Below are 27594 nucleotides of genomic sequence, written 5' to 3' on the forward strand. Positions count from 1 at the left end.
AGATTGTTCACGTAGCAATTTTAATATGACATTGTTCATGTGCACTTGAACAATAACCAAATAAATGAGAAAGCAGCAAAGTGGAGCAGCTTTTATATATACTAGCAGGAATGGGCGCGGCGGCACGCCGCGCCGTCTGTGTCATATCAAATCCTGTACATCTATTTTACAACATAAAACTGAGCGGTATATATGCTTTTAGCAAAGTGTACAATGGCCTAGTTAAAGAAAGAAGGTTTACTATTTTATACAAAATGTGAGTCCACTTAGTTTTTTTCTGTCAGCCTCCTCTTCTCTCATCTGAGATAAGGAAATTATACTTGAACTTCCAAAAATATGACTACATCTATGTTCTTATTTAAGCAGAGGAGAGTGAAAGTGAGCCTAGAAATCCAAAGCTTACAGCAGTGATCCACCGGTTAAGTACCATGTGGAATGTACACATTAGATCAAAAAGGGAAACAGATAAAACGGTGTAGCTAACCACCAATCGAGAGAAAAGTAATATATCATAATAGACCGCACTCACCTGTAATAATATCTCAAAACCTACCAACATTTGGAGCTTATCCAGCTGCCTCCAAGAAAAAAATCACATAACATAGACCGATCACTTTTGGCAACCAACACTGGAGTATGACAATGGAACAGAAGTGCAGGGAAAGCAGAAAAACCTCCTACCTTAAGTTCCTGTGTGGGTACAAGTCTGAAGAACATAAATAGAAAAGGTTTCTCACAAAAGACAATCTTAATTAATTATATGTGTTCCCAGTATGGCCAGGAACACGAACCACAACCCTGGTTGTTACGCCCATGGCCTCCTCCGTCTCTGTGTTGGTCCCCTCCATAGTCACCACCACCACGTCCACCTCTGCACACGAAGTAATACAGCGAATACATTATATATAAACAACATACACATGAATCACGATGCTACTTACATATACTCAATTTGAAATACATATATTCAAAAAAAAGTTTCACAAGCTGCTAATGGTAAGCAAGAAGATTGTTTACAAACAAACAACAAGAAAAAAAATCATATTCTGATATGTAAGTGTTATATAGAAATCAAAATAGTCATTTATTTTTTTTAAAAGAAATTTAGATTTCATTGAAGTAATAAAACTATGCCAATTTGAATAATGGTTGAGAAAAAATCACAATAAATGCAAAGATGCAACACCTTGTATACGGTACTAAAGGAGTTGAGCCAAGATTTCCAAATGGATAGGATGCCTATCTAAAGAAATTACGCAAATCATTGGAACTATTTCAGTAATGATTTCTCCTTGCACCTGGTCAAATGCATACGTAACATCAGAACAATGTCCAGTAGCATATGATATCACAATTTGCTTCAAGTTAACTTAGGAATGGTTTAAGAGGATCGCAACCACGCATAGATGCAGGAGTAAAAAGTAAATAATGCAGGCGAGTGCAAATCGATCCATTAACTTATAATACAAGGTTCTAGTTTGCCCGGAGTGGGCATCAAATTCCAGAATTAGCATTTATCAGATAACTAAGTACTTACCCATGACCAGATGTTGGAGCCCTGGGAGCCGATTTTTCAGCCATCACAACGCTAATTTTATGACCTCTCATGTCATAATCTGACGCATGGGAAGAGTATATGCATTATAAACTGCAAAACGCTATACGTTAAGTGGAAACATATCGTGTATCAGTGCAAACTCAGCAGTAAACATACTGTTGTAGAATCCACCAGCCGCATGAGCAGCAGAAGGATCTTCATAAGCTAGGCAAGCGTCTCCTTTGTTTCTTCCAGAATCGTCAGCATAGATCTTAATGTTCCAAGGCCACTGGTCTTTGTATCCACGCTTCTGCTAGATCCTTCCAACCTTTAGAAAAGTAGTTGCCATAATTCAAAAACACAGTCACGCAAGCCAAAATGATAAGGAAAAAACAATAGAATAAAATGGTCTTCAGTACATATAAGAAAAACAGTAACTTGGAGAGCACGATTGATCTAGGAAAGCTCATCATTAATTATGAACCAACTGTATTCTACTCTATAAGATTTCCATTACCAGAGGGTGCCATGTCAAGAGTTACTTGCAAAATAATATCTCGCACCACACACAATAAACTCAACATGGCAATACTGTGACAGCTATTAAGTAAATAATAATAATAACAAAACATATATTACAACAACAAACCCTTTTGCCGCAAGCAGGTGGGTAGCTAGCAAAACATATATTAGGCAATCAAAATAGAAAAACACATCAACCTATTTGGGAGTAGAACTTCATGAGCAGATCAAACTGAAGAGTGATTATCTCAAGCTTGTAGAAACTATGCAAATGGAAACTATGCTTGTCAGAGGTAACTAAGGATTGCATAAAGAGAACTCAACAATAAAGGAAAAAAAATTATCCCAATAATTTAAAACATATATTACAACAACAAACCCTTTTGTCCCAAGCAGGTTGGGGTAGCTAGCAAAACATATATTAGGCAATCAAAATAGAAAAACACAACAACCTATTTGGGAGTAGAACTTCATGAGCAGATCAAACTGAAGAGTGATTATCTCAAGCTTGTAGAAACTATGCAAATGGAAACTATGCTTGTCAGAGGTAACTAAGGATTGCATAAAGAGAACTCAACAATAAAGGAAAAAAATTATCCCAATTAATTTAGAATATTTGCTAGCTCCAATATCCATTCCTAACATAGCAGAAGTAATAGTTGTAACAACTGAACACAGTATAACAAAAAAATCAGGATACAATCAAGAATGACTAATTGTCCAAGTGACTGTCTAGTGTCCAACCATAAATAAAGAAGCATATATTTTGGAAAGTGGAATGGGAACAACTAATTCTTTTAAAGCAATGGTCTGGACATGGCCCGGCTAATCTTTTCAAAGCCTGGACTAAATTTTATAAGAATAGTTACCTGAACTAACTGCTCACACAGATGCACACCTCTACAAACTGGGCTTTACCAATATCAAGACAAATGTAGCCAGGACAAACAAGAACTGAGGGGGCACTTACACTACACACCTAAAACGTAATAATACGCCTAGTTTTGTACTGCAGGTTAAGCATTGAGTACCCGTGGGCAGAGCTGCCAGGAAACCACGAGAAAAAGGAGGGAACACAAATGATGTTCGAAATGCCCATCAGACGTGGGTTTAGGCGAACCAGAGGAGAAAACAACACGGACAACCAAAGAACAGGGAAATTAAAACATCAGCACGGAATAGCATGGACTAACTTAAAAAGGAGGAATACCTGACCGGATGAAAGAACAACAGAGATGGCGACAGCGGCGACCACATTGTAGGAAAAATAACATAATCAACTTTACAACAGCCAGGGAAAGGCAAGACATAATTTTTTAACCATATATGGCCTGACATATTGGAACCGACAAAATCAGGTATTTTTGGATCAATAAGGAACGGTATATAAATTATTATTATGCACCCAAAAAGGTTAGCCCGAACTATCAGCTAATCAGAGGACATCTGAAATTTTGGATAGCAAGACTACCTAATAGTGTACTTGTCAATGAATGGATGAATAAGGATACCACCAATTTGAGCACCAAGTATTAGCATGTCATGTGTTAATTGGTGTACATTGGGATTCCAGTGCATACTACACTTTACAGTTCTTTTAGCTATATTTAGCATGCACTCTATACAATGTATGAATAACATTTCCTAGATCAGTAAGATGTACTACTGAAGTGTACATTAAATGGAAACATCACAGTGAAAAAACATACCCTGAAATAAGTTTTGAACAGACAGTACCCCAATGCGCTTATTAGGTCCCTTAACCCAAAAGGTTGGTGTTCACCAATTGGTAGCAGCCAGAATATTCAAAAGCATATACGGTTAAGAAAAGAAAAGAAAAAAGGCAAACAAAATTTCAGGAATCCATACCGCTAGTGGTCTAATGCATCAGAAACATTCATATCGGGAAGGACGCGGCCGCCTGCAGCTTGTCATGGTTCTTCCCGCTCGTTGCTAGCTCAGCCCTGAGACCTCAACTTTATAGACATAAACCAAGTACCCAGCTCACCTCCTCAGTTACAACCTGATCTCAAGCGCCACCATGTGCATCGCCTCCATCGCTCAAAGTAGTCAACCAGTTATAGAACTCGTACAGAAACGTGCTGCAACCAAAACAAAGTGAAAGTCAAAAAAAAATTGAATAAATTTTTACAAATTGTTCGTAAAGACTGTATACCGCCCTGGTCGTCGTCCGGGTCGTGGCTTTCAGCAACGCCAAGGATTCATGCAATGCTGGTATATATGATGTGTACAGAGAAAAATAAACATGCCCATTTTAATTAAATGATGATACCTTTGGCTGAAATTTCATATAGAATGATTGACGATAGCCTGTGCAAAGTCAGGCAAGGAGTACATGTGACTACAGAGGGAAAGCAATAAAGCATGCATTTTTTGGCTGATGAATTACATGCTCTAGCTAGATTGCTTGACAGAACATACACTTTGCGGCTATTTTGATTGCATTCCAGATTTATTTTGCTTTGAATATGGGATGAAAAAAGAAACTTACCGGCAATACAATCGTCCGGTCACTCGCCTAGAGGAATCCCAGCCCGCGAGCGCTCATACGGACTGCAGAATTGCTGGACATGCTTTCAAAGTGTTGAGCTACCACAGAAGCAAAACTGGAATGCAGGCTGCGGAAGCCGGACCATCAATAGCATCACCTAACGAATTCCTCAGGCAAGGACGCAAACCAGAGAGAGATACAACCTAGCCACAACCAGAGGAACTCCCATCGACCGTCGCATCAAGCAGAGCAGCCTACAAACGCCTACAAAAATGAAAAATGAATCAATAAATCAAGAAATCAAATCTTGAACACAAAGACCCGAAATCGCCCAAAAATTCTTCTGCTCAGGAAGAACACGGAGGAGCAGAAGACAAACCTATGGATGGCGAAGGCAAAACAACAGCTGAGCCTCCAGATCTCACCACAAGGCATGGTTATAGGGAGGTCAAAGCCAAGAAGCATCGCCGCCATGGCTGCCCAGTGGACACGCACCAAGCCACGTGCGGGGAAAGCCGATCCCGAGTAAGGAGGAGGAGACGTCCCGCCCCTGCAGCTGAGCCCAGGACTCTCCAATTCTCCATATATGGCCTCTTCATATCTCGACGGGGGCCACCCAGTCAACCGGCTATGCCGGCCGCCGGTAAGCGCCGACCACAGCCATCTCTGACTCGGATTCCCCGCACAACCGCCAGCCTCCAGCGTAAACCACCAAGGGCTCGCAAAGGGAGAAATCAAGATTTGTGCGGAACCAGATCGGCCGCCGCAGCAGCCACGGTCGCCACCTCCGCGAAACATCCACGTCGATGACCAACGGCTACCACTCCACCACAAGAGCTGACAACCATGCTCCAGCACTCGCCACCGAGCCGCCGCGCCATCGCGCAGTACGCCAGCGCAACAGCACTCTCGTCTCGTGCCGTCCACCACCAAGCGGGGCAGAGAGAAGGGCCCGTGATGCCAACCAAGCTTCGCCAATCAGCGCGGCCCGTCGGCGGCATGGAGAGGGAGGAGCGGAGGGGCTAGGCCCGGCGGCCTCTCGGGCCATCAAAGCTTAAGGTTGATGGTGGAAAGCGGCGCAAATGGAAATGGAGCGGTGGATACTGCATCCCATCTCCGCCTCCGACTATCTGGTATCTCGACCTCCTACTACAGCGCGTCCTGATCTTCAAAATTCCAATCTCCGGTGATTCGCCCCGACGTAGACTGTGCCCCGCCACAGGGCCGCGACGGCGGCAGCAGCAGCCCCCAGGCGCGCGGCGGCGACAGCCCTCGGTGGCGGGGATCTCACATGATGGGTTGTGGAGCTTGAGTGTTCAAGCATGGTGGGTTCAAGCATTGTGAGGGAAGAGCAGGGGCAACAAAATGGAGTGGAGGAAGCAGAGTAGGCGCGCCGAGGGTGGATCACGACGGCTCGCCGGAGAAATTCGATGGGAGGTTCAGCGTGACAGAACCAGAAGAAAGAGAGGAGACTAAATTTTTTGTGGGCTTCCAGAGATAGACACGTAGAGGGATACCAAATCAGTCAAAGCTCCGTAGAAGCAAATCAAAGGACGGTAACCTCTTACAAATCGTGCAAATCGTGTCCACTGACACTGTCCACCGCTGTCCCAACCAGTTATGGCTACGGCCACACAACGAGGAAACACAAAGGCTTCATAAGGTACAAAGAAAACTATTCCAAAACGCTACGAAGCACCAAACTTTACACAGAATAATTTAGGGGAAAACAAACCATGGGAAACAACATCACGAGGTTTACTTCCGGTGAGATCTCAAAAATGTGAGAAAAAAGGAAGTTGTTCCTCTTTAATATAGTAGATACTAGCAAGGACAGGCGCGGCGGCACGCCGCATCCAGCCACAAGCCGAAGAATGTAGGATTCTTTCATCATGTTGAATTACGACTGTAATGTGCATGGGAAAATCCAAGACATCAAACCGATTATCTTATTTTTACAAACAGTGAGCACATTAGAGACTTGACTATGGATTTTACAAAGTTCGGTACACAGAAATAACCGAGGACACATGAGACTTTAATGTTTTTCCAACACAGGAATGGATGTCATACATATATGAACTATTCTCGGAACATGATGTCTAGAAAAAAGACGAAAATAACTTTGTAACATGTTTATCCAGGAAAAATTAAAAACTCAGTGATATGTACATGAAATGAACACAATGGCGAAGTAATAGCCTGCAAGTCTATGCATGAACACCTCTAATAAAATTTATATCATAATCCATATTCTACGTAAACAATTCATGTCACATGTAATACAAACTGGAAGATAATGATAGAAGGAGATACATACAACATCTCAGGGCTAAACTTGCAAGCTTATCAACTTAAAAGCAACCTTTGTATTTTCAAGGCTGAATGATGTACTTCTAATTATTTTTTTCCTTTTCACTTTAGGCTGACTATCACACTCCCTCGAAACAAAGCCTCCTAGATAAGTTCTTCAGAGGCTGCGAGCGTTGTTAGAGAACTAAGTTGACGCAATTCCCGAATCTTCATCTACGGGGACATTGAACTAATGAAGGAACTACTGTGAAAACACCTTGTCAAGCTTAATCTGCTCTTCAATCGAACTGCAGAATTACATGAGACATGTTAAATTATATGTCACTAAGTGGTTGATGAATAGTTGACAAAATATACCAGATTTAGCAATTGGCAAAAAAGGGATTTCCGTCTTTGAAAAGTATCTATTAAATAAGTGACTATGACTGTTGTGGGTATACTTCATGGGTGTACCATCGACAGTGCCTAGATCCGGCAAGCCCGGGTGGCCCACAGATGGTGATGAGGCATGGGGCCCATCGGGCGGCCCAGTTGCTGTTGATCTTGATGGAAGATGTCCGGCCCAGGAGCAGGGAGCCGGATCCGACCGACCTTGAGGAGGAACCCGGATCCACGGAGGCCCATTAAGGGACCCGGATCCGGTACGACATAGATGGAAAGGCGGATCCTTGGCGTACACGGCAAGACATTGTACCGTAGTTAGGAAACCTGTGTTCGGGTAGGACTCTCCATGTAAACCCTAGATCCGTGCGCCTTTATAAGCCGGATCCTGGGAGCCCTAGAGGCAGAACCTCAACTCATTGTAACATCGCAAAAGCGCCCAGATAATTCCAGACAAGCAGCAGTAGGCCCTGTCATCGTGCAGGTGTTCCGAAGCTGGGTAAATCGCGTACCACCGTCCCGTGTGCACTCCGCCCTATGGCCCCTACTTCTTCTCCCCCTCGTGAGGATCCCTCCTCCGAGGTTCCGTCGATTAGGCAACGACAGTTGGCGCCCACCGTGGGGCCTGCGGCGTCTAGAGGCCGGAACCGGGAGGGTTCCGCCATGGGAAGCTACGACGACACCATCGCTGTGGGGCGCGTCCTTTACGCCGGAAATCTGCCGTTCGTCCCTCCGGATGAGTGCTGGATTCCGGCTAGGACAAACCCCGTCAAGCTCTCCATCGTCCCAGTTGGCGGCATACACATCTTCATCGGGGAAACCGTCGATTCCGACGGAAACCCACTGGTAAGTAACGCAGACGCGACCGCCGCAGAGCTGGACGCAGTCACGAAGATCCAATCTGAGATGCAGGAGCTTTCCAAGGAAGATTCCGCCTCAGATCTGGAAATTTCAAACCCCACCCAATCCGCCCCTGAGCAGGAAATAACGGTGGAAGACCAATGCAGATCCGCCTGGGTCTCCCAGGTGTTAGAAAAGCAGAGGTGCCACTTCGTACACTTCTTGGCCCATACGGCCGGAACCGCCCCTCAAGAAGACGGAGCTGGTCCTGAGCAGGTAGAGGCACCGGAAAACGACGCTGTTCAGGATCAGGCCGAGCCTGTCGAAGAAAGCGAAGCTCCGGCTGAAGAGTCGATTTTAGGCAATCTGAGCCCAATTTCCAGGGATACCCCCTCCATGGATACTGACGAGTTCAACCGCAAGCTAGGGGAGTACGGTTTCGGTGATCAGCCTGAAGTTGACTCCGCCCAGCCTAAGCAGGTACTTGCGACTGTAGCGGCACTGGGAGAACCCGGATCAGAAGGAGCAGCCACCCAATCCGATCCTCAGCCATCCCATCAAGGATCTCCAATGTCGCGGGAGCGACCCCGCAAGGATTCTTCCTCGGAGGACCTCCTGTCACCTGAAGAGATGGTTGCACAAGCAGACATGGATGCAGTTTATCGCTCGGATATTCTTAACAAACCCATCACTCCCGAAGACGTAGAAGCATTAGAAGCTAAGAGACTGGAGATGCTGGCCACAGCCAAGAAGTTCAAGGACACCGCAGCCGCCATGCTGGAGGAAAGGAAGCACGCCGCAGTTTTTGTGGAAGACTTCATCCAGCGTGAGCAGGAGGTGGACGAAGGGCTGGCAAAGGTCAAGGAACTCCGAAAGCATTGGGAGGACAAGATCGTTGAAGCTCATCATGAGGTCGAAAGGGTCCGGCGTGACTTGATAGCTCCCCGCAGGATCACCTTCGCAACTCCAACGGAGCAGCAGCCGTTCGCAACCCCAAAGGACAATATGACGAAGGCTGCAGAGATCTTGAAGAAAAAGAACGAGGAGATCGACATCGACTACGTTCGCACGCTCGTCGCTTCAGCAATGAGGCAGCAGAGCAAGGCAGACACTTCGCGCAGATTGGAATCTAACCCGAAGCATTGCGTCTCCACTACGCACGACGATCGCCATCGAGATGACGAATCGCGAACCGGATCTTCGGAACGCAGAAGGAAAGCCAGAGAACACCCAAATCCAATCCCCGTCCCATCAAGGACGCCTCCATCAGATCCAAGAAAGGGAAAGGATGCTATGTACTCTGGACGGGACAAGTACCGCAACCCCTCTCCTCCGCCCAATGGTTACCCGCGTCCCCCTCGTCGCCGTAGTCCAGCTGGAAACACCAGGCCTCAGGGGCATGGTGGAATTGTTATCCGCGACAAAGTGCTGCCCTCAAGAAACAGAAACAGGGAGCGCACGCCGGAACCTCGCCAGAACCAGAACAACGATCATGATCCCGAGCCTAGGAGGAGTCGGAATGAGGAGCGCGACCCGGAGCCTCGCCGGAGCCGGAACGATCAGGGCAGCCAGCGCCACGGCGAAGGCAGCCACAGGAGCCGGAGCCAGCACCGGGAAGGCCGAGGAGAATCTGAAGGCGGAAGCAAGAGGTCGGATCGACCCCCTCGCAGGTCTCCCTCACCACCACCTAGCGGCGGCGGTGGAGGTGGAGGCGGAGGCGGCGGCCGGAGATCTCGCTCTCGCTCACAATCTCCTCGTCACGGCCCGCGCGACGCGCGGGAACGCCTCAACGAATACAGAACTGACTACATTGGTCCGAAGTGCTTTGGCAGGATGATTCGAGAGGAACCAAAGCCAAGGATGAACCTCAAGCTACCCAGAAACCTGAAGCATTATGACGGCACCGAAAGGCCGGATACCTGGATTGAGGATTACTATAATGCAGTAACCTTTGCCGGAGGAACCCCTAATATCGCCTGCCGCATGATCCAGTTGTACCTTGTAGGTCCAGCCCGGATCTGGCTCAGTGACCTCGAGAAGAACTCCATCTTTTGCTGGTTTGACCTGAAGACCGCTTTCGAGAAATACTTCAGAGGCACCTACAAAAGACCTGCCACGGCAAGCGACTTACAAGCTTGTATCCAGAAGAAGGGAGAATCCTCAAGACACTTCCTCACAGATGGTTGGCATGCAGGAACGAGTGCGAAAATGTCGACCACACCACTGCCATGTACGCCTTCATTGGTGGACTGCAGAGAGGACTGCTGAGGCATAAGCTCACTTGTTTGGCTAACGCAAATAAACTGAATTTGGATGAAATGATCTCCATTGCCAGCGATCATACTGCTGCCGATGATGATGCAGGCGGTGATCTCGCAGCCACAACAATCCCCCTACATCAACAAAAGAAGAACCGTGATAACGGCAACAGCAGCAGCCATAAGCGCAAGAATCCTGATGACCAGAAGAGTGGCAGATCCGAGATGGTCGCCATGGCGTTCCAACGCGGAGGTCCAGGAGGCGGAAGAGGACGCGGCCGTGGAGGCGGAGCCGGCAGGGGTCAGCAGCACGACACTGAGGTCACAGCTGGCGGATCCCGCGCCCCGCAAACCTACGAGGAGTACACAGACATGCCCTGCCTGGCCCACCTGGATCCGGTTACAGGGAAGTCCACTCACACCAAACGCAACTGCAAGTGGGTCAATGATCTAAAGAACGACCCGGAGGCAGGATACAAGCGAGCCCGGAAGCACCGCCCACGCGGCAAGGGAGGCAAGGGCAAGAACAAGGACAAAGAGGAAGACAGTTCCGAGGCGATGGATGAGGATGATAACTCGCCGGATCCCAAGGCAGGGTCCGCAGGTAAATCCAACCCATTCGAGAAAAAGAGCGTGGGGGCTTACCACACCTTCCTCGGAACCCCAACAGTCCGCGCTACCAAGTCAGCTACCCGGATCCTGAACGCCACAGTTCCGGCTGTGCCGCAGTATGTCAGGTGGTTGGAAGTCCCGTGCACTTTTGACAGGAAGGATCACCCTGCCATCATGCCAAAAGAATGCTACGCCTTGGTCGTGAGTCCCCGCATAGACGGGTATGACTTCTCCAAGTGCCTCATGGATGGTGGAGCCAGCTTGAACATCATGTATCTGGAGACTCTAGAGCGGATGAACCTCACCAAGGAACAGCTCAAACACAGCAACACTGAGTTTCATGGCGTGGTTCCGGGTAAGAAGGCAAATTCCCTTGGCAGCATCACACTTCCCGTGGCCTTCGGCGATGTTCACAATTTCCGTGAAGAAAAGATCACGTTCGAAGTTGTGCCCTTCAAGAGCTCCTACCACGTCATCTTCGGCAGGCCCACCTACCACAAGTTCCACGCAAGAGCGTGCTACATCTACAACAAGCTCAAGATTCCGGGTCCTAAAGGTTATGATTACCATATCCGGAGACTACAAAAAGGCTCATGAGTGCGAGTTGGGCGAAGCCGCCTTTCGCAGAGTCTGTGATATCTGGAGAAGAGCTGAAAGGCTACATAGCCGCGGTGGATCCGACTGAAATGCAGACCACCAAGAAGCAGATCTCCGAGCACAAAAACTCCTTCAAGGCCGCGATAGAGACCAAGAAAGTCAACTTCAAAGAAGGCGACGATTCCAAGCAGGTCTCAGTCGGAGCCAACATGGACCCCAAATAGGAAGACGCGCTCGTCGAGTTCCTCCGCGCTAACATGGATATCTTCGCATGGCAACCTTCTGACATGTCCGGAGTACCAAGGGAACTCGCTGAGCACTACCTCAACATAAACCCGGGGGCTAAACCGGTGAAGCAAGCTATGCGACGCTTTGGAGACAAGAAGCGCCGCGCCATAGGAATGGAGTTAGCAAAGCTACTAGAGGCAGGTTTTGTAATAGAAGTTATCCACACTGATTGGATCGCAAATCCCGTCCTTGTACCCAAAAAGAATTCTGAAATACTAAGAATGTGCATCGATTACTCTGGCTTGAACAAACATTGCCCGAAAGATCCGTTTCCCCTACCGCGCATTGACCAAGTCATTGATTCGACGGCAGGGGCGGAACTTCTGTGTTTTCTTGATGCGTATTCCGGGTATCACCAGATCCGGATGAAGGAGTCTGACCAAAAGGCGACCTCATTCATCACCCCGTTTGGCACTTACTGCTATGTTACTATGCCTTTTGGCTTGAAAAACGCAGGTGCCACCTACCAACGTATGATGCAGCGGTGCTTGAAGGACCAGATTGGCCGGAACGTACACGCCTACATCGACGACATCGCGGTCATGACTCGGAAAGGATCCGACTTGATCAGCGATCTCACAGAAACCTTTGAAAATCTCCGTTGGTACAAGATGTTGAATCCGCTGAAGTGCGTCTTTGGCGTACCAGCTGGAAAACTCCTTGGCTTCATTGTCTCTAATAGGGGCATTGAAGTTCACGCGGAATCTTGATGAGGAGCCGGATCCTCTTGTCGATGGCGTCGGCGGAAAGATTGTCTTTTGTGGCGCGCATTGGGTCGTCACGCCCTGTGTACTGGAACATCAGCTGGTCCCTGTGTTGGAGCGGCTGGATCCGCTTGGTGAACCAGGAAAGGGTCAGGTCCTTCCCTGTCAGCCCCCTCCTCCGTTAGCTTGCAGATCCGCCTGACGGCGCGTGTGAGCTACAGCGACTCGGAGAGGTGGGGGCAGTGCGACCATGCCGGAAGCTCGGTGGCGGGGCAGTTCTTGAACGACGGCAATCTCCTTGTGCTCGCGGGGTCGGAGACGTCCTTCAGGTAGAAGAAGCCCCCAGACCAGTACCGCGCGGATTCGTGGCGGTCGGTGTGGGGGTAGACGCGGCCCGGGCGGATCATGAAGGTGATGGATCCGCATGTTGCTAGCTCGGTGGACTGCCGGATCCTCTCCTTCTTGACAGTGAAGTAATATTGGAACAGGGAGAGCTCGGGAGTTACCCGGAGGTGGCCCTCGCAGAGGGTGACGTGATTGCTGATCGCAAGCACGCTATTCGGAGAAATGTTATGGGGCTGGAGCCCATAAACCTTCAGGATCTCCAGGAAGAAGTCCGAAGGCGGAAATGAAAAGCCCCGCTCCACCAGTGCTTTCGTCAGCACCATCTCGTTGTCCTCCGGAGCTGGGGCTAAGGCGTTCGGAACTGACCTCCAGCTTCCGGGTTGCAGGAAGCCCTCCACCTCGAGGTTCGTCAGCTCCATCTTAGTGGTGGTGCATGGCCACCATTTTCCCTTGGCTTCATCATCTCGTTGACGAGCCTTCGATTTTTTGGTGGCGATCTCTTCCACCTTGTGCTCCGACTGATCCTCCCCGGAGGCTTTCTCCGGGTTGACAGAAGTCCCTTCAGCTTCCTTGCCGGAATCCTTTGAAGGACCCAGCTTGACTGGGACGAAGGGTGGAGGGGCGGAGGAGATTGGGGTGGCCAGGATCGGTTCAGAGGTTGGAGGCGGAGTCGTTGAAGACATCTGAAGAAAAGACGAATGGCGGAAAACATTCTTTAGTCGGATCCAACATCGTCGTTCCCAAGTTCATCCCTACCAACTACGGCGCGAGGGCGAAGTTCGAGAACTCACCGTAATGGCTTCTGCGGTGATCGGAGTCGCCGGCGACGAGGTTTCTGCACGGTGGCTCGCTGACGTTAAGAACAGGATGAACTGCGTGCGGCGGCGAAGCAACTCCGGCGAAACTCCGGCAAGATTCCGGCACGGCGGAGAGAGAGCTCGAGGCGGCGCTTTGCGGAGAGGTGAAAAGGGGGGTGAATGAGGGTTAGGCGTCAACGGCGGATATTTATAGGCCGGCGGGACGAGATTCGTGCTCCGCTGTTATCACCAGAATTTGACTGGATTAGAGGTGGGCCGCGATCAAGATTGGGCTTGAAGAATATACATGGGAGATATACATGAAGCGGCCTTGTACAAGAAAGTTTGGGCTAGTTGGCCCGTGTATCTGTAAATATAGTAGGATACGTGTCGGTTAGGTAGAATTTGGCTCGTGCACGGTTGGGATTATTCCCACGTTAGAAAGTCTACGGACTATAAATATGTATCTAGGGTTATTGAGAAAAACAACAATCACGTTCATCACAAACCAATCTAGGCGCATCGCCAACCCCTTTGTTTCGAGGGTTTCTTCCGGGTAAGCATCATGTTGCCTATATCACATCTTGCGATCTAGGCAGTACACGTTTATTCGTTGTTCATGCGTTGCTCGTGCTGAAGCCTTGTTGATGGCGAGCAACGTAGTTATCATAGATGTGTTAGGGTTAGCATTGTTTTACCACGATACATGCTTTTGTCCATGCAACCCTTAGACGTCTAGCCGCCCTTACACCTATCTTAGGTGTAGGGGTGGCACCTTGCTTGATCATTGTTTAGTAGATCCGATCCGTTATGATTGCTCCTTGTTCTTCAAGGATTAGTTTAATATCTGCATAGTTAGGCCTTGCAAACGGGTTGAAGGATCCAGTAGCACGTAGGGTGTAGTTTGCTAGCCCTAGATAAGATGTTCCGGGGATCAACTTCATGTTGGTTTTTAGGCCTTGTCTAGGGTTGGTTTATTATCACCGTGCGTGGCTGCCAGGCTCAATCACGCGTAGGATGTTCCGATTATGTGGTGAAAACCCTAAATCGTCGTGGGTCGCTTTAGCTTTATATCGATCAAGCAGGACCACCATGTGATCGTAGACCTCATACGAACCATGGGTGGATCGGCTCCTTGAGCCGATTCACAGGACAACCTGAGAGCCGATCGAGGCTCGTATTTAATGTTTACGTGTATGCCATGCAGGAAACTAAGCGAAGCAAATCCATCACCTTCCCGACTGTATAGGTCAGGTGGCACGCCCTTGCACCAGCATCGGGACGTGTGTACCAGGAGCTTTGCGGGCCGTCGCTCGGAGGGACCAGGGCCAGCCGCAGCTCTAGGTTGTTCCCGGCTCTTCGTGTTGCCAGCCGTTGCTCGCCGGTGGGTTTCGAACGCAAACACATTCTGGCACGCCCGGTGGGACAGTCTTTGACATCAACTGCATCGCCATCTACATCTGAGATGGCGGAAGGTACTCCAGTCACGTACGAGGATCTGACTGAGGAGCTCAAGAAGAAGTATGACGAGGTCAAAGCTATCCTCGAAGCCGACCTCATCGGCTCTTTCCAGAGGACCCGCTCACAGGCATCAGGTGGAAAGGGTTCTCGCCTGAAGGCGCGCTCGATGGAGTGGACCTGTCCACCCCTTCAGAAGAACGCACCAGGTCTCTGCGTCAGGAGATTAATTTCATGGTAGCGCATTCGCTACACCGCCATTCTGAGAGCCTGATGAACACTTTGGAGCGTGTCGCCCTTCGGGTGATCCAGGAAATCATGAGGCATCAGTACTCTCCGTCAGGACCTGCTCTAGGGACTCACCAAGGAGAGATACCACTCCAGTCCCGACCACCGCTGCCGTTCGCGTTGGCAGCACCAGAAGTGCTGAGCTCACCGGCATTCGTCGTCCACAAGATCGGTGGTGACCCTAGTGATTACCAGTTCTTGTATGAGGCGCCTAAGGAGATCCCTCACGGATACACGTGCACATACGTGCCAGACTGCAGTAACTGGGCACTCACGAACCAGACTGCAACAACAGGGACTTCTGGAACAGCAGGAGGAGCTTCTGGATCAGATCTTGGGAAGCAGACGTGGCTAGCTAAGTATGCCACTCCGACGAACCTCCAGAACTCAACTCCTGCAGCTGGCTCAGATCGTGAGAAGCAGACGTGGCTAGCTAACTATGCCACTCCAACAAACCTCCAAAGCTCAACTCCTGCAGCTAGCTCAGAGCTTGAGAAGCAAGCGTGGCTGGCTAAGTACGCCACTCCAGCGAATCTTCAGAGCTCAACTCCTGCAGCCAGCACCGCGGATCAGATCAGTACAATCTTGAGAGACCAGTTCGGCATGGTGCCGAAAAGGAGGGCAATCGGCTATTCCAAGCCGTACCCCAACGAGTACGATTTGATCCCACTACCACCCAAATATCGGCTCCCTGAATTCTCCAAGTTTAGTGGGTCGGATGGCTCCAGTTCAATCGAGCATGTGAGCCGATATTTGGCGCAGCTGGGCACGATCTCAGCATCAGACGAACTACGTGTGAGGTTCTTTGCACAGTCCCTCACAGGATCGGCTTTCGGGTGGTACACCTCGCTGCCACCAGATTCAATCCGGACTTGGAAGCAGATGGAAGAGCAGTTCCACATGCAGTATCACTCAGAGGCTTCCGAGGCTGGCATTGCCGATCTAGCACAAGTACGGCAGAAGCGCGGAGAAACAGTGTCAGAATACATCCAGCGCTTCAGGGCCATCAGGAACCGATGCTATTCGGCTCGTTTGACTGAAAAATAAGCAGTCGAGTTGGCGGTGGTGGGTCTCGCATCGCCGATCAAGGACATGGCTTCCCAAGCAGATTACCCTTCACTGGCGCACATGGTTCAGAAACTGTCATTATATGAGCAGCGCCACCCAGAGTTGTACCAGGACAAATTCAAGCGTGCGGTAGTCCTGGTTGAGGCAGAAGAAGATGAAGGCTCTGCGGGAGATCAAGAGGTAGCAGTGGCTGAATGGACTCGGGGGGCAAGCCCCGTGTCCTGCAAGTGGGTTAAGCCACAAGGTCCTCCAAGAGGGTTTGACTTCGACGTGACCAAAGCTGAGCAAATTTTCGACCTCTTACTCAAGGAGAAGCAGCTAAAGTTACCCGAAGGCCTCAAAACCCCCACGGCACAGGAGTTGAACGGAAAGCCATGCTGCAAATGGCATAACACGTTCACCCATACCACCAACGACTGCAGGGTGTGGCGTCAGCAGATCCAAATGGCGATAGAGCAAGGGCGTCTAATCTTCAACCAGTACGCCATGAAAGTCGACACGCACCCCTTCCCCGCCGTTAACATGGTGGAGTGCACTTACCCTGGGAGGTGCCAGCCAGGTTTCTCGTTCAGCATCAACATGGTAGAACCTGGGCACCACTCTGGTAAGGACAAACACGAGGGCAGACGCTCTCGTAGCAAGGACAAAGAGGAAGCTGGTCCACGCGATCGGCTCCGACACGATGGCAAGCGCTACATCACAGAGGGAGAAGTGAAGAATGTGCGATATCAACGACCTCTCTCTGATCATCTCCTCAACAAATATGTGAGTCAGTACGACCAACGCCGACGATACGATGACGATGATGAAAGAGATCGTCTGGCTAGCAGGGACGCCAGGAGACATCGTCGGCACGATCATGACGAGGAAAGAGATGAGCGCCATGCCAAGGAAAAGTCAAGAGAGCAAGACGACGTGGACAAACACTGGGACTGTCCTTTCTTCAAACACTGCTGGGATTCAGGGATGAGCCGATTGCCTACAATCGGCAACTGCCCAGAATGTAGACAGAAGAAGAAGAGCACAGGAGACGTGTGAGTGTTCAAGCGTCTGGGTCTCTGGGACCTCTCCCATCTCGGAACAAGCAAGCTGAGTCCTCTCGGGTAGAAGATCTCGAGGAGTTAGAAGATGACGATGAAGAAGAAGAAGATAAGTACCACCGGCCAAGGTGGTGCCCTGATGGACTCAGCCGTTCCCAAAAGCGTAGGGTTCAGCGACTGCGTGGCTTGGAGGAAGCCGAAAGGTTATACCTGCACACGTTAAGGAAGGCGCGGCCCGATCTGGCCGCGAAAATTCAACGAACCCTGGACGAAGAGGGTCGACCACAAAAGATGGAGTGGCGCCCCAAGCAAAGGAAAGCCGATGATGAGACATCGGCTGGTACAAACATGGTGTTCATCCTTCCAGCGGAGTTTTGTGCTCCAGGATTAGACGAAGCACCTGTGGCACAACTTGACTGCGGCCCACGGCCAGTTATCTTCGAGAAGCCACGAGAAAGAAGCTACAGGCACCTGAAGGCCCTGTACTTACGAGGTTATATCAATGGGCAGCCTGTCAATAAGATGCTGGTGGACACCGGAGCGGCAGTCAACATCATGCCATACTCCATGCTACGTCGTTTGGGACGATCTAGCTCGGATCTGATCAAGACAAACGTTACACTAAGCGATTTCAACGGCCAAGCATCTGAAGCACAAGGTGTTCTGAACGTGGATCTGACCGTAGGGAGGAAAACCATCCCTACGACATTCTTCATTGTCGATAGCAAGAGCACCTATGCTGTCCTGCTAGGGAGAGATTGGATCCACGCCAACTGTTGCATTCCATCCACGATGCATCAATGCTTAATACAGTGGGATGGAGATGAAGTAGAGGTCGTTCACGCAGATGACTCAGCCGAGATTTCAACGGCTGGCATGAACGTTTGGGAGACGGCAGGCCAAGAGCCGCTCTCCGGAATCACTTTGGACGACTGCGAGCGCATCAACGTGACAAAAAACGGGGTGAGGCTGGTCTTATCCACCGGCCTGACCGTGTAACAAGAGCAAAGGCTATAGATTTACGTGGCAAGGCCGATCCTTGTGATCGGCCCCAAAAAATAAAAAGTGATGATCTGGTCTCAAGCATGTCACGTAGTCATAGTAAAGCCAGACCACGATGTAAACCTTCATTGAGCAATGCAATCAAAATGGGGGCCGATTCCAGCAATCGGCCCATATTATCCTTACCACACGTTTTCCCTGTGTTCAGTGTCGATCTAACAGGTGACGGAAAGCTAGGGTATGGGTTTACATCGGCTGATGAGCTAGAAGAAGTCGACATTGGTCCTGGGGATAAGCCACGACCAACTTTCATCAGCAAAAAGTTAGATCCACATCTCAGGAGCCAGATGATAGCTCTGTTAAAAGAGTACCCGGATTGCTTTGCATGGGATTACACAGAGATGCCTGAGTTAGACCGGAGAATCATTGAGCATCGGCTCCCGCTCAAGAAGGGATTTCGTCCATTCCAACAGCGAGCACGTCAGATGAAGGCCGAAATTCTGGAAGAAGTCAAGAAGGAGATCGAGAAAATGTTGGCCGCCGGGTTCATCAGGCCATGCAGGTATGCTGAATGGATCTCCAGTATCGTACCTGTAGAGAAAAAGGACGGCCGATGGCGTGTGGCAATAGATTCCCAAGATCTCAAAATACCGAGGCCAACGATCTCGCACAGATGGCGTCAGGCTACAAGGACATACCAGACGGGTCAGAAGTTCAGGTGCAGTTCCTAGAACAGGATGACTGGAGAGCCGATATCTTCAATTACTTGAAGGATTCGGCTCGGGGGGCACCTAAACGGATAAGATACAAGGCCATGAAATATGTCCTTATAGGAGATGACATGTTCTACAGGACGTTGGAAGGGTTACTGCTCAAGTGTGTGGGACCAACTGAGTCTAATCGGCTCTTACATGAGGTGCATGAAGGCGCCTGTGGAACTCACCAATCGGCTCATAAGATGAAATGGCTGATTAGGCGATCAGGGTTTTATTGGCCCACCATGCTTGAGGATTGCTTCAAGTACTACAAGGGATGCCAAGCGTGTCAAATGTTCGGGAAGATTCAGATGGTACCCGCATCAGCAATGAATCCCATCATCAAGCCTTGGCCATTCCGAGGTTGGGGCATGGATATGATCGGCAAAATCCATCCTGCGTCGAGCAAAGGCCACGAGTGGATCCTGGCCATTACAGATTACTTCACCAAATGGGTGAAGGCCGTCCCTATGAAGAAGGTAAAATCAGAAGATGTTATCAAGTTTGTGAAAGAACACGTCATTCATAGGTTCGGGATTCCTCAAACCATCACGACCGATGGAGGTTCGGTCTTCATCTCTAAAGAATTCAGAAAATTCTGTGATGAGATGGGAATTAAGCTGATCCGATCATCTCCATACTATGTTCAAGCTAACGGGCAAGCTGAAGCGTCCAATCAGAGCCTGATCAAGCTGATTAAGAGGAAGATTGACGAGAACCCTAGGGTTTGGCATGAAACATTGTCAGAAGCTTTGTGGGCCTATCGTATGTCATGCCATGGAGCTATAAAAACTTCGCCATACCAGCTCGTCTATGGGCAGGAAGCCGTATTGCCTTGGGAAATTACGGCTGGATCGAGACGTGTCACGTTTCAGAATGAGCTAACAGCTGAAGAATATGCAGCCCTGATGAGTGACACTATTGAGGATGCAACGGAACTGAGACTTTGGTCGTTGGAGAAGATTAAAGAGAACAAAGCCAGGGTAGCTCGTGCATACAATAAGAAGGTGAGACCAAAGGAGTTTCAAGTTGGTGATCTAGTATGGGAAGCAGTGTTGCCATTAGGAACCAAGGATAAAGCATATGGCAAATGGTCTCCTAATTGGCACGGTCCATACAAAGTCGTCCAGGTTTTGAAGGGTAATGCATACATGCTGGAGCAGCTGGACGGCGCTAAGTTCCCAGCAGCTGTCAATGGTCAGCACCTCAAGAAATATTTCCCAAGCATGTGGGACGATGGACAGTGAAACATGGGGGCCGATTCATAAAATCGGCCAGTAAAAAAAATTTATGCAAGTCATAGCCGATGCATAGACATCGACTTGAGGAAATATGCGAAGACAACAGCATACAAGTACAGCCGATGCAAGGACATCGACTTTAGAATAATGAAAAAGCCGATGCATAGCCATCGACTCAAATTGAGCAGGTTAACAGATCGGTTTCAGGCCATAAGATCATGGCATCTGAGATGATTTTCTCACTGGATTTGCTGAGGAGATGAATCTGCGCGTTTGAGATTGGAGGATGGCTTGGACAGAGATTGGATCTGTTTGACCGTGCGAGTAGGCAACTGTTTGGCCTCAAATTGTGTTTAGGGTGCAAGCCGATGCCCTGCCATCGGCTCTTTGTGCAGCAACTTCGTTTGACAATCGGCAAACTTAACAAGAAAGCAAAGTTAATGGGAAAATATTTTCTTCATTAATAAGAGGATTTCTTACAAAGAAAGAGCCGATTTCTCAAGGGATGAAGAACAAAAGAAAGGCCTGTTGGCCAATCTGCTACTACTACTACTAGACCTATACTAGTAGACCCTACTCTACGGGCCGTCGCTGCCCTCGTCGTCGGAGCTCTCGTCGGCGCTGCTGCCGGCGAGCTCCTCGTCGCTGCTCCCATAGCCCTCTATGGGAGCCTCCTCGTCGTCGTCGTCGTCGTCGTCGTCATCATCCGATCCGGCGCGGAAGCGCTTCGCCGGCGGATAGTCCTCGAGGGAGTCGTCGTCGTCTTCTTCTTCCTCCTCCTCGGAGGAAGTGTAGCCGTCCCAGGAGAACGAATCGTCCTCGCTCGTCGCTTCCAGCTCCCCATCGGCGAGGAACTGAAGGTCGTCGTCGCCACTGGTCAAGGACTTGTCGTCCTCGGACCAGACGTAGGGCTCGTGGTCCTCGTTGTCCCACTCCGATGCGGCGAGGATGTCGTGCGCCGCCAGCGACCCCCACTCCGGCGTCAGCTCACGAGATGAGGAAGAATCGGAGAAGAGATCTGACGAGGTGGAGGAGGACGAAGAGGGGAAGGACTGGGAGGAGAGATCCGACGAGGCGGAGGAGGAAGAGGAGGAAGACATTGCTCTGAGATTGGGGTTTCTTGGTGCCGATGGCCAGAACAGAGCAAGGGGATGAAGTGGCGAAATTGTTTGGAGCGGTTAAATAAAAGGGGATATAGTGGAGATTCAATGCCACAGCAGTTTCCGAGGAAGTGGTGCCCAAAGAAATAAAGAAAACAACGGTCAAATCACGCGGAGAAGTTGAGAAGGCAAGGCATCATGATGAAGGATACTGCAACGGTTTTGCTCTGCCACGACATGACCCGACGAAGAAAAAGCAGAGTGATTTTGGAATTATCAATTCCAAAACCAGGGGGCATGTGTTATCACCAGAATTTGACTGGATTAGAGGTGGGCCGCGATCAAGATTGGGCTTGAAGAATATACATGGGAGATATACATGAAGCGGCCTTGTACAAGAAAGTTTGGGCTAGTTGGCCCGTGTATCTGTAAATATAGTAGGATACGTGTCGGTTAGGTAGAATTTGGCTCGTGCACGGTTGGGATTATTCCCACGTTAGAAAGTCTACGGACTATAAATATGTATCTAGGGTTATTGAGAAAAACAACAATCACGTTCATCACAAACCAATCTAGGCGCATCGCCAACCCCTTTGTTTCGAGGGTTTCTTCCGGGTAAGCATCATGCTGCCTAGATCGCATCTTGCGATCTAGGCAGTACACGTTTATTCGTTGTTCATGCGTTGCTCGTGCTGAAGCCTTGTTGATGGCGAGCAACATAGTTATCATAGATGTGTTAGGGTTAGCATTGTTTTACCACGATACATGCTTTTGTCCATGCAACCCTTAGACGTCTAACCGCCCTTACACCTATCTTAGGTGTAGGGGCGGCACCTTGCTTGATCATTGTTTAGTAGATCCGATCCGTTATGATTGCTCCTTGTTCTTCAAGGATTAGTTTAATATCTGCATAGTTAGGCCTTGCAAACGGGTTGAAGGATCCAGTAGCACGTAGGGTGTAGTTTGCTAGCCCTAGATAAGATGTTCCGGGGATCAACTTCATGTTGGTTTTTAGGCCTTGTCTAGGGTTGGTTTATTATCACCGTGCGTGGCTGCCAGGCTCAATCACGAGTAGGATGTTCTGATTATGTGGTGAAAACCCTAAATCGTCGTGAGTCGCTTTAGCTTTATATCGATCAAGCAGGACCACCATGTGATCGTAGACCTCATACGAACCATGGGTGGATCGGCTCCTTGAGCCGATTCACAGGACAACCTGAGAGCCGATCGAGGCTCGTATTTAATGTTTACGTGTATGCCATGCAGGAAACTAAGCGAAGCAAATCCATCACCTTCCTGACCAGGTATAGGTCAGGTGGCACGCCCTTGCACCAGCATCGGGACGTGTGTACCAGGAGCTTTGCGGGCCGTCGCTCGGAGGGACCAGGGCCAGACGCAGCTCTAGGTTGTTCCCGGCTCTTCGTGTTGCCAGCCGTTACTCGCCGGTGGGTTTCGGACGCCAACATCCGCATCCTGTGGTCGGAACGCAAGCGTCGCACCGTTGGATGCGTGACACGTGTCCCAAACCCTAAACGGTAAAGATGGCTAGAGATAAGTTACCGCACAAATCGCGCGAAAATGGCGCCAGAACTGGCGGAACCGTTTGAGTCTTATAAGATTCCGGGTAATCGTGTGAAGATAAGTAGCTCTCATTCGCAAGCAGGGAAGTAACCCGGAAATGTAATTCGAACCGTCGATGGATGAAGTCCCGCAGGATGGGAGCATTTTCCGACTAAAGATTGGGAAAAGAAGAAAAATGAGAAGTTGGAGTTCTTCAAGTTTCTCCGCGTTACCAACGAGGCGGAAACAGCAGGTGAACCTCGGAGAACTCTGGGGGCTACTGTTGTGGGTATACTTCATGGGTGTACCATCGACAGTGCCTAGATCCGGCAAGCCCGGGTGGCCCACAGATGGTGATGAGGCATGTGCCCATCGGGCGGCCCAGTTGCTGTTGATCTTGATGGAAGATGTCCGGCCCAGGAGCAGGGAGCCGGATCCGACCGACCTTGAGGAGGAACCCGGATCCACGGAGGCCCATTAAGGGACCCGGATCCGGTACGACATAGATGGAAAGGCGGATCCTTGGCGTACACGGCAAGACATTGTACCGTAGTTAGGAAACCTGTGTTCGGGTAGGACTCTCCATGTAAACCCTAGATCCGTGCGCCTTTATAAGCCGGATCCTGGGAGCCCTAGAGGCAGAACCTCAACTCATTGTAACATCGCAAAAGCGCCCAGATAATTCCAGACAAGCAGCAGTAGGCCCTGTCATCGTGCAGGTGTTCCGAAGCTGGGTAAATCGCGTACCACCGTCCCGTGTGCACTCCGCCCTATGGCCCCTACTTCTTCTCCCCCTCATGAGGATCCCTCCTCCGAGGTTCCGTCGATTAGGCAACGACAATGACTGTAACTCAATTCTCAAGTTTGAAAACGTATGGTCACTAAGCTGGTAAATGATGTCCATTTGTTTGGACATCCTATAAGAAGAGGTGAACAATACATATGATTCCGAATAATCAAGCCTTGAAGTTGTGCAGGTGTTCTTTTCATCTATCAACAATAAATTAAATCTGGATAACATGAGAGAGGCATAACTTTTCAAAAGTAAATGCTCATGGGTAAGAATAACCTAGCAAAATAATACTCCCTCCAATCCAAATTAATTGAGAAAGATTTAGGCAGTTTCTCATTCATTTGATCAATCCAATACCACACAGATGTAAAACTCTCAGATAAACCTACTGCTTAGATTAATTGAGAACCGGTTAGTTATACACTTTTGTGTCACGCCACTTCTGAAGTTTACCTGGTAAGCTTGAGGTGGGCATGGTGCTACCGGCAAATTGCTGAGTCTGGAATATTTTTTCATCCAAAAATTATGCTTGACATACTTTGGAAGAGATGCATGGTGTTACTGTCTCCATGGTATCAAATTGTTTTACATCTATCAAAAGAGTTCATGCTATCAAAATGCATGTTTGTTTCACTATAAGAGGAGCTTCCATGCACTATAATCAATCTCAAAATAAAGGACTCGGAACCATATTCAGTAAATGGATACAAATACTTTCACGTGTTCTTTCTTTTAAGGCATCAATGGCCCCCAGATATGTTTATGTAGTATACTGGTGCAAAAAAAAAAAAAAAACGACTTCGACATTTTTCTCTTTCATCCCTACGTAATTCAGAGAACATATTTACCGTAACAGTCCACCGATGACACATGACAGGATCCTTGCTGCTTCTGTTAAGGAATTATTCAGTTTTTCTTCACGCCACTGAACCAAGAAATTTACTACAGCCTGCAAAAGTCTGAAGGCAACTCTCCTGTGATGTTATTTGCACTGTAAGAGAACAAATAAGCAATGCTTTAAGAAATTTTGGATTACCGTTTACTATCAAAAAGAAGAAATTGCATCATCATCTATAGGAAATGAAAAATAAAACAGGACACATTGCATCAGCATCTATACTGTAGTCCCGTATACGTGTACAAAAGGGAGCTGGTTTAGCTAAAACGGTATATGTAAGCATTTGAGTTGCTCCAGTATCAAGATTAAAATCTAAATAGAAGTCACACTTTCTGAGGACGTAGGCAAATCTTTTGATAGAAATTTCAATTTTATACGAAATAGCAATAGCAATGACTTACAGCAAACGAAAAGTTCCAGGAGACTAAATATGATAATAATGTGCTGAACATCAAGTTAACATGGAGAAAAATTGTGTACTTTTTACCTCTTCGATGCAACGAAAGGAAACTGGACCAATGTGAGGTATATGACAGCATAGAGAACTATCCAAGAGGAATTATTTTGTAGAATGAGAGAGAAGACCAGTTGGCTTTTCAAGAATCACAAGATTGTATTTGGTGAAAATTCAATTGATTGATCTATTTGAATATTTTGTATCAGATAGTTCAGCCATTCTCTTTTCAAGATTGAATACGCAACACACACCTAGCAGCAAAAAAATCCCATTAAGTATCAGGATATACTCACCTAGCAGAAAAAAAAATCCCGTTAAGTATCAGGATATACTTTGCGCAATATTTTATTGGCATGAAGATCAATTAACCAAAGGAAAAAAGTTTCAAGGTCTAAACTGATGCGTAGAAGCATCTCATTAAGTATCATAATCTCTAAGAGCATTCTTAATTAGAATGGACATAAATGCCACACTTTTTAAATAATTACGCAGAAAAGCTGCATGCCCAAGAATGGGAAATAGAACAAATACTTTCAAGAAACAATAGAGTTTTTTGATCAGGAGGAATATTTGTTAGTACTCAAGAACTAAAAGGCATTGATAGTACTGTTAGTTCCAGCACATGTATCAAGAGTAGCAGTATACAAGGATTGCCACCCATTGATATTCTACAGAAAAAAGTGTCAGTGACGATGTGGAACATATGTTTACCTGGCTCCTTGGCATGTGTCGTAGTTGATCTGACAACTACCGAGGCTGCAAGGACATTATCAGAAAATATAGCATAGTCATAGAGTGATCCTGGTGCTTTGCTTTATCTTCCTCATCCTTCAAAGCAGCATCTTGAAAATACTCCTTGATCACACCATCACGGAAATAATAGTCGGTTATTAACTGCATGTGTAGGCACTGCAAGGGCATGGGAAGCGTCTTTGCAGCATGCTGAATCAGGAACGTGTTTTGGTTCTTGACTATGTCAATATTGAGTTCCGCAGACAGCGGCATAACACACAATATTCTCGATACTTCACCAGAGTTGTACAGAACAGCCGAAGATAACACATCCCATTGCTTTTGCTCTCTCTAAAGCGCTGCAGCAAATAATATATCCTCTCATGCCAATGCAAACAAGGAGGACTGAAGAAAATTCGTAAATATTCAGAGGCGTCAAATGGAGTACCTTGAATCCAGCTCATTGTCCATATATGCATCCCCAATAGAAGCTTTGCTTTCCATTATGCACTTCATGATCGACCCATACAAGTCGGACTCGTCCTAGAACAGGCAATGGTGGCATACACTTTGCCATTATTATCTGATCCTTCATGAGCTTCAGTGTGGTGTCTGTATTTGTGTGGTGGACCTCCTGCCTCCATATATTGTAACTGAATTTCACTTTATTGTCAAAGTTCCTCAAGCTGTTTGTGGCCACGTTTCACATCTGTAGCTCGACCTCATTGTCCATATGAAGAAGCTCTTGAATCTGCTCCTCCTTTCTTCTGAGTCGAAATGCCTACAGGAAACGTGATGTTACAACAAATTGTCAGCAATTAATTAGGCTAGGGAAGAACTGGAAATTCGAACTCAGCCAGAGAAAATAATTGTACCTCCTGGAATTTGGTAGAATTTGAGGAGCTCGTTGGTGGCCCATCCCTCCGTCAAAGATACTGGCAGTGAGTGAAGCTGCTGCGAGGCAGCAACAGTGATGGTCTCGCGGCCGATGGCAAGCTTGGGCGGGCCATGGTGGTCGGCATCGTTTTCGTGGCGGCCGCTCCCCGCGGAGTCAATGAAGCGCAACCATAGATAGAGTAGAGAGGAAAAGGGAGCGTTGGCTAATATTTCAGAAAGCAGGAATACTAAACAAAGTGAATAGGTTGTTGATTCTATTAGCATAGTACTCTACCAAACACCAGTGGAGAACCAGATTTTATTCTCTAAAATTACATGTAAAACTAAAAAGAAAATGATGTATCAGAAGAAGTTTTTTCACCCATGGATATAATCAGAATTACAAGTTCGTGTGTTATAACATAAGAGGATGTCCAATTGCTGCAATTGTTAACACAATGTTTCAATTTCCAAGAATTGGTGGGACGAAAAATCTATCATACAGCTCAAATTATTTATCTCGAAAAATCTATAATACATAGATGTGCGTTCAAGTTTCAGTTCAAATCAGTAAACTATGGAAAAATTAAGTAACAGGCCCACCTCTAGTAGGAACCAAA

General features: G+C 48.1%; 2 long non-coding RNA genes across 9 annotated transcripts; both read right to left on the minus strand.

Moving 5' to 3' along the window:
* Positions 1-575: 575 nt before the first annotated feature.
* Positions 576-6123, minus strand: LOC127307299 (uncharacterized). Of its 8 annotated transcripts, none has more exons than XR_007855387.2 (7): positions 4951-6122; positions 4572-4835; positions 4236-4291; positions 4068-4161; positions 1715-1865; positions 1538-1616; positions 576-871 (listed from the first exon to the last, which is right to left on the minus strand). It is a non-coding gene; the product is annotated as an uncharacterized lncRNA (long non-coding RNA). The 8 variants fall into 8 exon arrangements; XR_007855386.2 differs by lacking the exon at positions 4236-4291 and adding an exon at positions 4353-4390; XR_007855384.2 differs by having other exon boundaries at positions 4068-4291; positions 4951-6123.
* A 19812-nt stretch (positions 6124-25935) lies between these two features.
* Positions 25936-27594, minus strand: LOC139832067 (uncharacterized). The gene is made up of 3 exons (XR_011746577.1): positions 26974-27594; positions 26547-26879; positions 25936-26457 (listed from the first exon to the last, which is right to left on the minus strand). It is a non-coding gene; the product is annotated as an uncharacterized lncRNA (long non-coding RNA).

This window comes from Lolium perenne, chromosome 6 (genome assembly GCF_019359855.2).
Source record: "Lolium perenne isolate Kyuss_39 chromosome 6, Kyuss_2.0, whole genome shotgun sequence".
NCBI lineage: Eukaryota > Viridiplantae > Streptophyta > Magnoliopsida > Poales > Poaceae > Lolium > Lolium perenne.